The sequence below is a fragment of the Balaenoptera acutorostrata genome, chromosome 3, assembly GCF_949987535.1.
Source record: "Balaenoptera acutorostrata chromosome 3, mBalAcu1.1, whole genome shotgun sequence".
NCBI lineage: Eukaryota > Metazoa > Chordata > Mammalia > Artiodactyla > Balaenopteridae > Balaenoptera > Balaenoptera acutorostrata.
Window position 1 is genome coordinate 97,440,508 of NC_080066.1, and position 14,012 is coordinate 97,454,519.

General features: G+C 45.4%; 2 long non-coding RNA genes across 2 annotated transcripts in view; both read left to right on the forward strand.

Annotated features, from left to right (window-relative positions):
- The window catches only part of LOC130707664 (uncharacterized), a 134,612-nt gene extending 130,722 nt beyond the window's left edge, over nucleotides 1-3,890 (forward strand). Inside the window, exons 3-4 of the long non-coding RNA XR_009007669.1 lie at nucleotides 1,742-1,845; nucleotides 2,777-3,890. This is a non-coding gene — a long non-coding RNA (uncharacterized LOC130707664). The remainder of the gene's footprint in view (nucleotides 1-1,741; nucleotides 1,846-2,776) is intronic.
- A 782-nt stretch (nucleotides 3,891-4,672) lies between these two features.
- Nucleotides 4,673-14,012, forward strand: part of LOC130707665 (uncharacterized) — a 513,593-nt gene continuing 504,253 nt past the window's right edge. The window contains exon 1 of the long non-coding RNA XR_009007670.1: nucleotides 4,673-4,776. This is a non-coding gene — a long non-coding RNA (uncharacterized LOC130707665). The remainder of the gene's footprint in view (nucleotides 4,777-14,012) is intronic.

Below are 14,012 nucleotides of genomic sequence, written 5' to 3' on the forward strand. Positions count from 1 at the left end.
TTCCTTCCCACCTTTCCTTTCCCAAGCCATATATGGTAGAGGAGCTTTGCTACTTTCAGTAAAAGGAATTCTTTGATGTAGGAGACTGAACTGGGCTGCTTTTGGCCTGTGGTAGGAGGGACTCGGAGAAAGGGGAATGAAAGTTCATGGAGGAAGCTGTAGTCTTTAGGTCAAGCTGAGATGTGACCCTCAGAGCTTGCCAAGTCCATGAGGGAACACTAGTTGCCTTTAGACAGCTTCTCAATGGCCCCTCTGTGGCCTTAAGTCCCAGGCCTTAGTGACACGCTCTCTGATGTGAACAGGGAAGGCCTGCTCCCACAGCAGGGACCTGCCCTATCCACATAGGAGGCCAACCAGTGGCATCTTCCAAGTAGAGACTTGGGGAATGGAAACGTACACACAAAACTCTTATCCCAATGCCCTGGCTACCTAGATCCGATAATTGGCTTTTTTTCCCTCCAATAAAGAGGAATGCTGACTTATTTTTTAAGTTTCCACCTCTACGGAATCCACTGGGGCAAGGTAAACTATCTTTTACTACCTAATTTGCAGGCTTCCAGCCCTCCCTGAGTCCTGCTAAAATATCTCAAAATGTGTCCGGCTGATTCCGAAACTCTGAAAATGACCATTGCTTTCTCTGACCCAAACTCTTGTTTATTTAATCCTCTTAAAAGTCAGAATGGTTGCCAAACCATAGTTTTTGTTTGATTTTATGTTTTTGTATTCTCCCAGGGACACTAGCCACATCAGTTTTAAAAGGGGCCATGTTTATGGTTATTGTCTAGTCGGCTTACTTTTCTAGTTCTCAGGCAATGACCTAAGACTGTTGTGTTTGAGTTCCCAACACTACTGAGAATGTTGACATTTTAAAGTCTCTCTCAGTATTTTCTCTCTCTCTCTCTGGTCTCACACACACACACACACACACACACACACACACACTCACACACACACACACTCACACACACACACACACACACACTACATTCTGAAGAAAAAGACTTTGCTTTTGAAAAAGAGATTTAGTTTTTATTTTGCCTTTTTATCACTAGCATATTTTTAACGCAATTTTCTCTTTTGTTTCTGGAGCCTAGAAGTTTGTGGTGAAATGTTGGTGGCCAGTCAGGACGCTTGGGAGAAGTTTTGGGTCAACAACCAGCATGCTTTTTCCCAGCCCTCTTGAGTTTGCAACACAGGTTAACAAAGTCTTCTGAGTTGTGGTTTCATTTTCTCAGGAAAGTTTCAGGGGGAAAAAACGAAGACTTTGATATGGGAAGGCCTCAGGCTAGAATTCTCACATTCTCTCTTGTAAGCTTGGAAAAGTTACTCGATTTCTCTAAATCTCAATTTCCTCATCTGCAAAATGCAGATAAAACCCGCTTGAGATCCTTCTGTAGATTCAATGTGCTCATGTCTATAAAGTGGCCAGCACAGTGTCTGATGTTTAAGTGCATGAGAGGTGTTTGCTTGCTCTTCCCTGCCTCCTTCCATCCCTGTCTCCTGGCTCCCCTACTTGTCACTATGAGGACTATGGCCAAGCTAGCCCATCACTCTGTAGTGGCTCCTGTGAATGAAGGGAAGATGCTGAGACTTGGCATATGAGGTTACATGGTCAGTCAAGGTAGGGAGAGAGAATTCTTCCTGGACATGCTGAAGGCAGGAAAGGCAAACTCACTGTTACCGAGCTCTCTTATACACCAGGCACCCTTAGGCCTTTCATTTGTATATTCATTCATCCCAGGAGTCAACTGGGAGACACTACCACATGGGCTGGTTTAGCTGGATGGAGCATGGCTACTGAACACGGAACAAGAATGAAGGGCAACACCCGTTCCTGCTGATGTGGTGAGCACTATGGGATGTACATAGCAGGTCACCTACCTGAGGGGCCACCTGTTCTCTGTTGACACTCCTTACTTGAACGGTAGGAGAAATGACAACACACACAATGTTCTCTGGAGGCAGGAGGTCCGATTATAGTAACTTCAGCAATTCCCTCTGAACAGTCAGTGCAGTGTGAACATACTTGAGGGCAGACCCAGTGGGTGAGTATAGTACTGGGTGGTTTTTTTAAAAATAGTGCTGAACACATCGTTGGCATTAAAAAGTTATGTTGAATGAAGAAAAGAAGGCTCCTCTCCCCCAGTGCTGATAGCCTCTTCTACCAAAGACCGTTAACACAATGCATGCTTTCTTTTCATATTTGTTTTCACTCTTCAAAGGCAGGAAGGTATCAGCTAGTAGGCCATCAGCCACTGTGCTGAGAAGTATTCTGAGAGGAGTTTATACAGAAGATCTGGCCCATATTTGCCCAACTAGATGGTTTTTCGCTAAGGTCCCCTTCATACTTCTTGACATTTGAACTATAACTTCAGTGATTGTGGATATTGGCCTAAATTGTCTCAGCTTGTTTATTTATATGGAAGCATAATCAACAGCCCAACACACCACAGGCCCCGCCTTAAAATAAGTGGAGCCATTCAAGAGAAAGTAAGCTGGAATCAAGGGAAGACTTGCTGAAAACTGAAGGATGTCACCACAGCACCAGCAGCATATGAGTGAAGGTCACCAATGCTCAAGGCTCTTGGCTACCTCATTGCTTTGATATTGATGTATAGGCTAAGAATGTTGATTAAACTAACAGACTCAGAACAGAAAATCTTATAATGCAGGATCCTATTAAATGTTTCAGCAGAGCTCGTGAAAGATCCCCACAGTGCTGACTCTATCTATTCGTGGAAAGGTACACATGAAATGACTTGCTTTCTTTGTGTAGATGATTACCCAAGAAGATGTTGGACATGGGGGACTCGCTGTGACCAGGAAGATATAGTCCTCTGAGAGGACCCTGGCAGAGGGCCCTGTGGAGAGGAGGAGTTCCTCGGACACCCCTTTGAAGAGCCAGAAGGGAGAGGGAGGTTTGAGGAGGGCTGAGCGGGAGAGAGCAGGGCGGAGGAGACTTGCTGAGCTGGTACACATCATGGGAGGAAGGCAAGGAGAAACCAGGCTGCGGTGAAGTGAGCCCTTGAAAGCCATTTTTTCAGTCTTTTCCACAAGGAAGGAATCGTGCCCTGCGAGGTGGACTAATGGGAGATGCTTTAGGTTTAATGGAGGACATTTCAAGGACCTCTTGACTCGCTGCCTGTATCCATCTTATTCTGTGCCCAAGGCACCATGATAGATACTGGAGTTATGAAAGGTATGCGTGAGGCTGTCCCCACCTTCGTAGAGACAATGACATCTCCGAGGGGACCAGACCTACACAGAGAAGTGCACAATCTTCTTTGCTGAATAATAGAACTTCATGGAAAGATGGTTCGTGCAGCATACACTACGGGGAAGGTGAATCAGAGTGCCAAAACCATAGTCTGATTCACTGCTTGACAATCTTTTTCTCTAACGATGGGCTGTTTTTCAAATGCAAATACATTTCACATTTCTCTGAAATGACCAAAGACCACTTTTGTTTTCAAAAGGGAAATGTACAGCACAGCCAGGGAGCTGGCTTCTAGGTTTCTTTTTTCCCCTGGTCATAAAGGCAACAGTAGAATAAGACCGAAGAGGGCTCTGTGCTTAGAGATGCCACATGACGTGGGCAGCCGGGGGCACATCAAACTCTTGGGCAGCTTATGGAGACACCCAGACATCTCTTGCCTGGGCTGGACTGGCGTGAATTATTCTCTGGGTGCTTTTCCCCTTGAACTTTCCCTCTTGTTAACATAGCCTTTTATGGCCAACCTCATGTATTTACTCATTTATTTATTCAGCACATATTTTGACCTCCAACTATGTGTGAGGCACAGCATAAGGTACTGGGTATCCAAGGATATACAGGCCCAAACAGCCCTGCCCTCAAGGAGCCTAAAATCTAGTGAGGGAGACATTATTAATTTAATAATAATTGCACACATTGTTTTTTTTTGTGTAATATTGCTGCCTAAAAATTACAATTAGGCCAATTATAAGATAATTTACAAAGTTTACAACTATTGACTATGGGGTGGTATTTTCCAAAAGCCACACACACATCGTAATTTAATTATAATTAAATTATAATTAATTAATTTAATTAATTATTATAGTGCCGATGAGAGTTAGGCGGGCAAAGTACAGGGTGTGATGAGAACGTATAATGGTCACCTCCCCTAGCCTGTGAGGGCTGGGGAAAGCTTTCCTGAGGAAGTGGCTTTTACTGTAAGACCTGAAGAATGAATAAAGTTGGCCAGGGGAAGAGGAAGTAGAGATGAAGATTAGAAAGTGGTCCAGGCAGAGGGAACAGGATGAACAAAGGCCCTGGGGTCTTTGAAACTAGTCCCGGTCTGGATTGGTAAAGCCTTCCAGGGGTCCTCCAAACTGGTCCCCTTATCCTTTTCAAACAGAGAGAGTTCAAAGTGCCTTCAGTTGCTTACTTTATGTGCCATCAACCCATTCCCAGCTCCCCCCGCCCCTTCCCTGTCTCCCGTACTCTCAGCCCTCTGCCCGTAATGTCCAGTCATCCAAGAGAACCTGCGTGCAGTACTGCCTCTCCCTTGACCCTGGTCAGCAAGCTTTGGTAGGAGACATATGTGTCTAGACAAATGATTGGTCTTTGTGAAAGGAAGTGTTCCAGGTCTGAGTCAACCTGACCCAAAGCCAAGAAAGAGATGATAAGGCTGATGGAAAAGATCTCCTTAATGAACGTGAAAAACAGCCCAGAGGCGAAGACACACAAGAGCTTTGGGGTTTCCTGAGACTGCTGTCCCCAGACGGGCTCTCCAAAGCATTCAGGGATAAGAGGTAGGAAGGCTATGTCATTTCCTCTCTGCTACTTGTATTTTAACATTTTCCTGCCTCTCACACTAATCTCTATTTCCCACACCAACTCTCCAAGCAGTCATCTTTTAGCTTTCGGGGGTAAATATTATTCCTCTTAAGTGGGATAAATGTCTAGGTGACATTTACAGGACCAGAGATTATTCAGTCAGCTTTCCTGGTGGTACCCTTTTTTTAATCCTTTCAACCTCAGTGTGTTCATTTATAAAATGGTTGGAAAGATGAGCCTATGATATCACCGTGAGGATGGAGAGTTTAAACAATGGATTATTATTAATGATACAGAATGTTGGATATAAAAGAGGAAAATTCCCTTATTTCCAAGTAACCCCAGATGGCCATTACCCACAGTGGAGGAGTTGTTATCTTATGTGCAGATAAGGGACCTCACTTCAGGGGACCACCAATGTAATAGTAATCTTGCAGTTTTTTTTCTTCCCAGAAATGAGAGATATAAACAAGTTTTAATTAGTAGCCAAGAGACGTACTTTGTTCTCAATTTGAATGAGAAAAGATTTAAAAATAAATCCACATCTAACCTTTTAAAAATACACTCTGATGTACGAAGCCCTTTCAGTATATAAGCATACCTCAGAGATACTTTGAGTTTAAGTTCCAGACCACTGCAATAAAGCGAATAGCGCAATAAAGCAAGTCACATGAATTTTTTGGGTTCCCAGTGCGGGTAAAAGTTGTATTTATACTATACTGTAGTCTATTAAGTGTGCAATAGCATTATATCTAAAAAAACAATGTACATACCTTAATTTAAAAAAATGTGCTCGGGACTTCCCTGGCGGTCCAGTGGCTGAGACTTTGCCTTCCAATGCAGGGAGTGTGGGTTCGATCCCTGGTCGAGGAGCTAAGATCCCACATGCCTCGTGGCCAAAAAGCCAAAACATAAAACAGAAGCAGTATTGTAACAAATTCAATAAAGACTTTAAAAATGGTCCACATCAAAAAATCTTAAAGAAAAAAAAGAATGCGCTTGGAAAAATGGTACCGATAGACTTGCTTGATTCAGAGTTGTCGAAAACGTTCAGTTTATAAAAAACACAGTATTAGTGAAGTGCAGTGAAACACAGAGTTAGTGCTCAAATGTCATTGGTACCCACATCCTGCACACAGGATGGACTCTTATTTTGGCGTTATTTGCTTATTTTACTCTATGATTACTTATTATTTATCATAAGTGCGTCCCCACTCACCCCCCACATTAGAATGTAAGCTCCAGATGGGCAGTTACATCATCTCTGTTGCCTACAACAGTGCCTGGAACATGGTAGATATAAAGAAATATTTGCTTAATAAATAGCTTTAATCAAATAAATGTGTTGCTGCTAAAGCAGAGAGATGGAAGCACTCAGAAAGCTAAAAGAAAATTTAGCCTCCTAAAATATGGGACATGTCAAAACCATGAGTGGCCCAGGGTCACCATAGTGGTCTCAGTACTCTGTGCTCTGGCATCCTCTCTTGAAGCCCAGCCTCTCCACGCCTCCAGGGCTGATCTTGGAGTGGGGGCACAGGGAGATGGGCTGACCACAGAGCAAAGGAAAAGCAGCTCCTGATCCAACATACAGAGGATCCATCTTTTCTCCCCCTGGGTCTTGAGGATCACAGTATTCCGAGCTGGATAAACTTCTGTTTTGACAATGAAGATGGGTAGCTGTGCTAAGGTTCCCCTCAGCATGTGGTCCTGGATGCTCTTTGCCCCAAAGCAGAAATTGGTCAGAATCCTCGCTTTAGAATAGAGACAGAAAAGGTAGATTTCTCCTGTGTCTGTTTGCATATGAGAAAACCCACCTCTGTGTGAGCTTCCAAAATGCCTTCTACTCTGACACAGTTCTATCTGGAGGATAAGCGTCAATGGGGCAGGACGCATGGACAGCATTTCCCAGAAAACACACTGCAGATTCACTGTCTTTGTCAAAGGTGGCGGTACGTGTGAAAACCGTGATGACACATGTGGCAGGCTTTGGCAGTTGCTTAAAAATAGCTGAGGGTTTGGTTAACCGCAGGAAAGCCAGGGTGGGGGGCGGTCCCTCCCCTCTCATGTTCCCTCCCAGATGATTCAGGGTGGTCCTGAACTCGTCAGAAAGCCAGATCTCTGCAGGCCACCTGTTGCCAAGTAACAAGAATCATTTGACACAAGTCACGCGAGTCAAGGACAGTGACTCGAGAAGGCAGGGCAGGGAGGTGGAGCCTGGAGGACTCAAGGAAACTGCCGCAGCCTCATGTGCACAGCCTGACGCTAGAGCTTTGTCCCTGATGATCCAAAGAGGCATATGGTTGACAGATGCTATTTACAGCCAGCACCAAACCAACTCAAAGAAGCAAAATTCCATGTAGTACAGTGAGAAAGAAAACATTTGAAAACACCAGCAATTACCAGGCTCACGCCATTTACACATTTGTGTTTGGGGTTCACTTCTGAAATTCACTTTTCCCCGTGCGCTGGTGAGTGTGAGAAATGGAAGCGAGCTTGGGTCACTTTCACCTCGTCTGCCTCAATGTGAGCAACTTTGACAGCATGATTTGTAGTGCGGTTAATAGAGAGAAGGTCTCTGCCCCACCCCATACCCTTGAAATGCAAGCTCCTGGAGGGCACCAGCTTGATGAGTCTCTTTTAGGTCTCACCCACCCCACTCCTCCCCGCGTCCCTCCCCGGACCCCGTCCACACACACCTTGTCCAGCACAACACTGGGTATTTTCCGTGTTTGGTGAATGTTTGCTGGACTGAAAAGCATTTTTTGCTTGTTTGTTTGTTACCGTTTTTACTTGTCTTCTGCTGTCGCTGCTCTGTATCTTGTGTTTTTATAGGGGAGTTTTTCTCCCCTTCTCCTCCTATGTGTATACGTGGCACACGGAGCTGGCCTTCTGTTCAGGGTGGTCCCAATCTTGGCATTAGGAGGTACTTTCGTGAGAGGAGTTACTGGCACTAGCCATGGAGAGGGACGAGAACAAAGACAGAGCGGCTGGGGTCCTGATCCCAAGAGTGTGGACGCTGCTCTCCGGGTTGTGGTCCTTCAAGCAGACGTTCCCCACAGTCCTTCCTCCGACTCCACCGGCATCTCTGGCGGCCCGGTCAGCCTGCAGGAGTGGAAAGGGTAGGACCAGAATCGGGATCCCCAGGGCCTAGCTGGGGCTCTGCTCTGTGACTGTGCAAGCCCCATCACATCTTTGGGTTTCGATTTCTTCAACTGTGAAAGGAAGGCACATTGATGACCACGGGGTCATCAAAGGGGTTGATGACCATGATGGTACTTGGTAGCTCAGTACCGAGTCTACCATCCCCTATCCAGTACTATGCTTCCTCCTTGGATGAGTGTCTGCCTGCCTGAAGCCCTCTGGCACAGTGACCTCCTGTAACAACTGTGGTGACTTTTAGAATTGTCTAGCACATAACATGATTCTCTTCCTCTTGTGTCGCTCAGGCAAGATCCAAGCTTGCAGATGTAGGGGCTTGGGGTCGGGAGAGGATCTAGGGGGTGGGAAGAGAGTTTTACGCAGCATGATGTGCCCTGCCTGTGGGAAGAGCTGTCACCCAGCAGAACAGCTTCCAGAATTCTCAGGGCTGCCCTCTTTCAGCTTCAGAATCTGGATGTACAGAATCTGACTGGGGCCTGTGGTGCTGGCATGAAACAGACTGATGTACGAGATGGCAATTCATAGGAACAATAAGGTAGAGACTTTGAATCCACATGACTATTTCCTCTTGTTAGGCTTAGAAAAATAAGTCCAAGGCGATTTAAAATAATACAGCCTTACAAATGCAGATTCTAATAATTCTGTGCGTGACCATGATTTGCAATTTTATTGCAATATGTCCATCAGGGTCTTCTGCAGTTGGTATTTCCCCAGGGACTGGTCAGTCCACCCCATGCTCTCCTCCTGCGTAACTGCCCTATCATCCTCCATCTGACAAATGGAAATGCAGTTGAGGGTGAAGACCCAGAGACTGGCAGCTTTCCTTTTCCCTGGGCCTCACCCTATTCACCTGGGGAGGAAGGGTAGATAAGATTCCTTCCCTCCAGGACTCTTGTTGTGAGTAGTTTACTCAAAGCCTGCAAGGCAATTGGCTGTGATCCAGGGCTTTAATCTGCCCATTTTGACTAGTAAGGACCGTTGCCAAGAAGCACCCATGATTTGAAATATTTCAATGCCAATGCAGAATGGCTCATCAGAGAACCCACGTGGATGGCTGGATCAGGTCCTCGTGTGCAGAAAATCTTAGTGCTCATTCCCCTTCTCCAGCAGCATTCCTGGCTCACCAAGAGAGGGAATGTGCATTGTCATTGAATTGTGAGTGAGGGGCTGAATGTGCAGTGGCGTGGGGGGGAGGGTGGGGTTCCTGTCCAAGGTAAGAGTCATAACAGGTACTGCTTTCCAAATTAAGTACCATGAAGCTTGGCATTTGATTCCATAATTCTCTTTGCTCCATTAGGACACCTGGCAGGGAGGTAGTGAATGATCGTCTTATTTGGAGTTGATTAATTCCATAAGCCTCAGTTTATAAATGTTTGCAATAAAGAGCAAGCAGATAAAAGTGAGAATTGACAGATGGAGCATCAATCTTTTGATGTCAAGGACCGAACAGCCAAGTCCTTGTGAGTGACTTTCCAAATCAGCCCTGCCATGCCTGGTGGAGCTGGGCACTGGGCCTTTAGACAGGACCACTGGCCTGTTTTGCAGGTCCCCACCCAGGCCTGACTCATATCCAATCTCTGGAGACCTATTGGAAAGTTCAGACTTGGCAATCACTTAGACATAAGGTTGGGGTCTGTTTTAGACTCTTCTGGAAGTCAAGGTGGGTTTCTTGGTTTTTGAAATATTAACTTTTTAGAGAAATGAGAAGTTATGCAACTTTAACATACACACACACACACACACTCACAATCTGGAAACTATATCTAGGTTGGCAGAAGAAATTTGCTGTCTCATCTTTGAGGTGTGGTCTGCCTCTACATCTGGAGGTTTTTAATTTCTTGCAAGGAATTCTTGTTAGGTGCTTGAGAAAGCCATCTGTTCATTTTGTTTGTGCTTCGTCTTCCCATCTAGACAAGAGCCTTCTTGAAGAACAGTGATTTTATCAGATGTTAATTTGCATGCTCCATTGTACTGAGCGTGGTGCTTGCCAGAAATGGTGCTCCGTGGTGTTTGAATTGATGCACAATAAACCTCCTGTTTCTCAGTATCCCAGTGGGTCCAGGCAGATGCACGAAATGGATGACTAGAAGACATCTTTGACACTCTGTGTGAGTTGAATTCCCTGGGAAGCAGATGCTGAGATAGAGTTAGAAGTGCAGGAGGTCTAGGGAGTGGAGGGATAATGCCTGTAAAAGATATAAGTGGGGAGGAACAGGATTGGGCAGGGAAAGCATTCTGAGACCAGTGCAGATCTCACATCTGTGTAAGGAAACGTGGGGGATGCAGGATGGAGCAAGGGGAAGTCTCAAACTACAACACAGATCTGACAGAGTCTTGGAAAATCCAAAAGGGAGTTCCCTAGAAAGAGATGGCCATTGCAGGAGTCCCGTATTGGTCAGAAAGGAGCAGACCCTGGTATCCCTGCCGTTTGCCATCGTGGCTGAGGGCTGCCTGCAAACATTGGGGGCTTCAGCACAGAAGTGGAAGCACAGGCCCTGAAGGTGCCAACAGTTGGAGGCTGTCAGCTTCCCGCACTTCTTACAGCTGAATCCTTCCTTGAAGGGAGGTCCAGGCAGATAGACCTCCACAGGTGCACACTTTCTGTCCCTTGACAGTATGGAATGGTTATGAATTTGGTCTGGATGGGTAGAAGGGCACACCTTGCCGCATCCTACCCATCCCGACCAAATTCATAACCAACTGCCGTTAAATTTATCTCGAAGATATTTTAAAGGTTGGTTTACTTCTGCATGACTCCTCAACTAGACCAGGTAGTGTCCTCTCTCTTAATCTCGTGGCCAATTTCATGAGCACGTGACCAGTCACACAGGGTCCCACACTCTAAAGAACCCTTCACTTGGGGTTTAATGCTCTGCATTAGCTGTCTTGAAATTCTTAGCAATAATTTTATATTTGAATTTGTATTTTGTAAGTGAAATCCAGTGGGAGAGTGGAGCAGGTGCTGGGGGCTTGGAGTCTTGGCTTACATGTGATCCCATCTCCTGCTGCCTCCCCTCCTCCTCAGACAATTATTGGCTACTAACTCCCTGGTCCCTGGCACCCTAGACTCTGCCTAGTCTCTTCACCACCTTCTGCCTCTGATAGGGACCTGGGCACGTGTGGGGAGTTTTGGGATTGAGTGTGGGATCTCAAGACAGGGAATGGAGATGCCCATTTCTGTCCAGGGCTGGCAGTGCCAAGGTGCATTTGGCAGGTGACTCAGCGAGAGTGAGCCTACCCACCCCCAGTCCGGGTACCTAGAATGTCCTGGCACGGAGGTTGCAATATTTTTGAAGGTCACCCTTTGCTATGGGTTGGGAGATAGGCCTATGAAAAGGGGAGATACCTGGCTCACTTCCCCACTGCTAGCTGAGGTATAGCACTTTAGTCTGGAAGATGGCAGGACAGGACCCCCAGGCACCTGTGAGGGTCGCCCTATGCTATCCCCATGCCCAAGGGAGCACGACACTGAACAGGAAATACAAACCACCAGCACAGGTTGAGAGAGAGAGAGGCTGAAGAAGAAAGGAAACAGCTTTGTACCTTTAAAAGCACTTAAAATACATATCTTTAGAAGCACTTTTATCCTGCTTTGTGAACAAGGGGCCTCACAGTGTCATTTTGCACTGATTCCTGCAAATTAAGTAGCCGGTCCTGCCTGGACCACTACGGTAACTTCCTAGCTGTCTCATGACATCCACCTAGGCTCCCTCCAACCTGTTCTCCACGTCACAGAGAGTCAGTGCTCCAAACCCACATCTGATTAGGTGGCCGCCTCCCCCAGTGAGGGCCCCTGACTAGCTCCCCAGGGTCACAGGGTGGAGTCCTGTGGGGCCTGAAGCATATGCTGGCCCTGCTCTGCCCGTCTACTACACCTGGGGTGGTTCCTCTCCCTGCAAACAGCGCCCTGCTCTCTCTTTCCCGGGAGGCACTGCCAGGTCCCCAGGAGCACCCTGAACCAGTAGGGGGTCAGGGATCAATGGTTCGGTTCGCCTTTCTTTCCCCGCAGAGGGGCAAATCTGAGGTATGTTCTGTACGGTCTCTCGGGGGTCCTGGTTGAACTGGGCTCACAGCAGAAAGTCACTCATTACTGCCCCATTATTGCTTTCCTCCCTTCTCTCTCTCTCTCTTTCTTCCTCCCTCACTGAGTGCTCTGGAATCATCTCCTAATTAAACAACCTGAACCCAGTCCTTGCCTCCAAATCTGGTTCTCTGGAACCCAAACTAGACCGACCCCATCTACCCTCATCCTGCCCTGCTCTCCCTCTACCCCGTTAAGTTTGCTGACTGTGCCATGCTCCTTCCCTTCATGGCCTCCGTACTCACTGTTCTTTTTGAAATGCTTCCCACCCATTCTCCATCCCAGTTCCCCAATCCTAATTAACTCCTATCCATCCTTCAGACCTCAGCTGAAAAAGCTTCCATAGGGAAGACTTTCCAGACTCAGAGTCCTAGGTAGGTTCTTTAAATATACATTCTCAGACCCTCTGTTTCTTTTGCATCTGACAACTTAGCTTGGTTTGTTAATTTGTGTCAATTATAACGATAATTTCATTAATACCTATCTTTTTCTGTAGTCTATAAGCTTCCTGAGAGGAATGATCGCATCCCTTATTGCTTTCCATTTTTTTAATCCAAGGCCTGGCTCATTGTTGGTACCCAACAAATATTTACTAAAAGCCAAATGAGTTTAAAGATATCTTAAAATCGTTACAGAGGCCACGCACACTGACAAGAATGCTGAGTCATTTAAGATGTGAGAACTTGGGCCAGTTTCTCAAACTCTCTGAGCCTCAATTTCCTAATGTGAAAATGTGGGTATTAACAGCCCATACGTTTGGGGATTTTTGTAAGAAGTAGATGAGATAATGTATGTAAAGTGCTTAAGAGGGTGTCTGACATACAGTAAGTGCTAATTAAAATGTTAGACTTGTTTCTATCCGTATAATTTGTGAGGACTAGGGATTACGTGGAAGGATGATTATGAGGCGGAAAATAGAACCTATGAGAAAAGGTAAAAATGATGGAATCAGTGTGTCTGGAACAAGAAAGATGAAGGATTATGAAATGCCACATCGAGAATAGAGGGAGTCTGCAGGACATTATGAGGGGCTATAGATTTCCATCTTCACTCAATATGGGATGTGAGAAAATTTTGATAAATATCAACATGTTAGATATGTCAGCTGTTAGGGACCCAAGTTTAATGCTGTCTCCCTCTCATTTCTTAACTACTGTCATGATGACTTGGTCACAGTTACTCTACTTATTGGTATCTCTGTGTTGCAAGAGGTTGATAACACGTCACTAAAAACTGGAATCAGTGTTTCAGGGCAACGTAGTGGTTTCCATTCAGGCATAGGTAGCCAACGGCACATCCCGTCTTTGCGTGTTTTCTGTTTCATGTGTTCTCCAGGTGAGCAATTAACATTTCAATGTGCATTTCAGTGCTTTTTAAAGAGGAGGAAATGTAAGACATTGGAACATACATGTGACATGAATTCTCTGATATAATTAAAAGTTGAGATGGGTGAACTCTTGCCTAGGACTTAAATTTCTGCAGCCTGAAACTTATTTCATTTTTGCCAATTTATTTCAGTTATGTATTTATTTAATATATACTGTATTTATTTTTTTGCATTTAAGCATTTAATATTTCTATCCAAATATGTGTGTACTTATTAATTATTCAGGCATTTAGTGAACATTTATTAAGCATCTTCCAGGTGGAAGGGGTAATGCAAGGATTCAGGGAAGAACTGAAGATGTTCATTCTGATCGGAGAGCAAAAAATCTAGAGCATAGAGAATTCCTTCTTTGATTAAGTGTTATTTAGCATTTGCTCTATTCCAGGCACCGTTCTAGGCCCTGGTGATACGGCCTTCAAAAAATACGGTCCTTTCTTGGAGCCTGCAGTATATAATTCCAGATTATATGTGGTAAATTTCATAAAAGAGGACTACCAAAGCACTCTTCAAATTTAGAAAAGAAAGAGCACATCCATCCAGGAATCTTTCAAGGAGGAGGTGGACCTTAGAGAAAAGATAGGTAT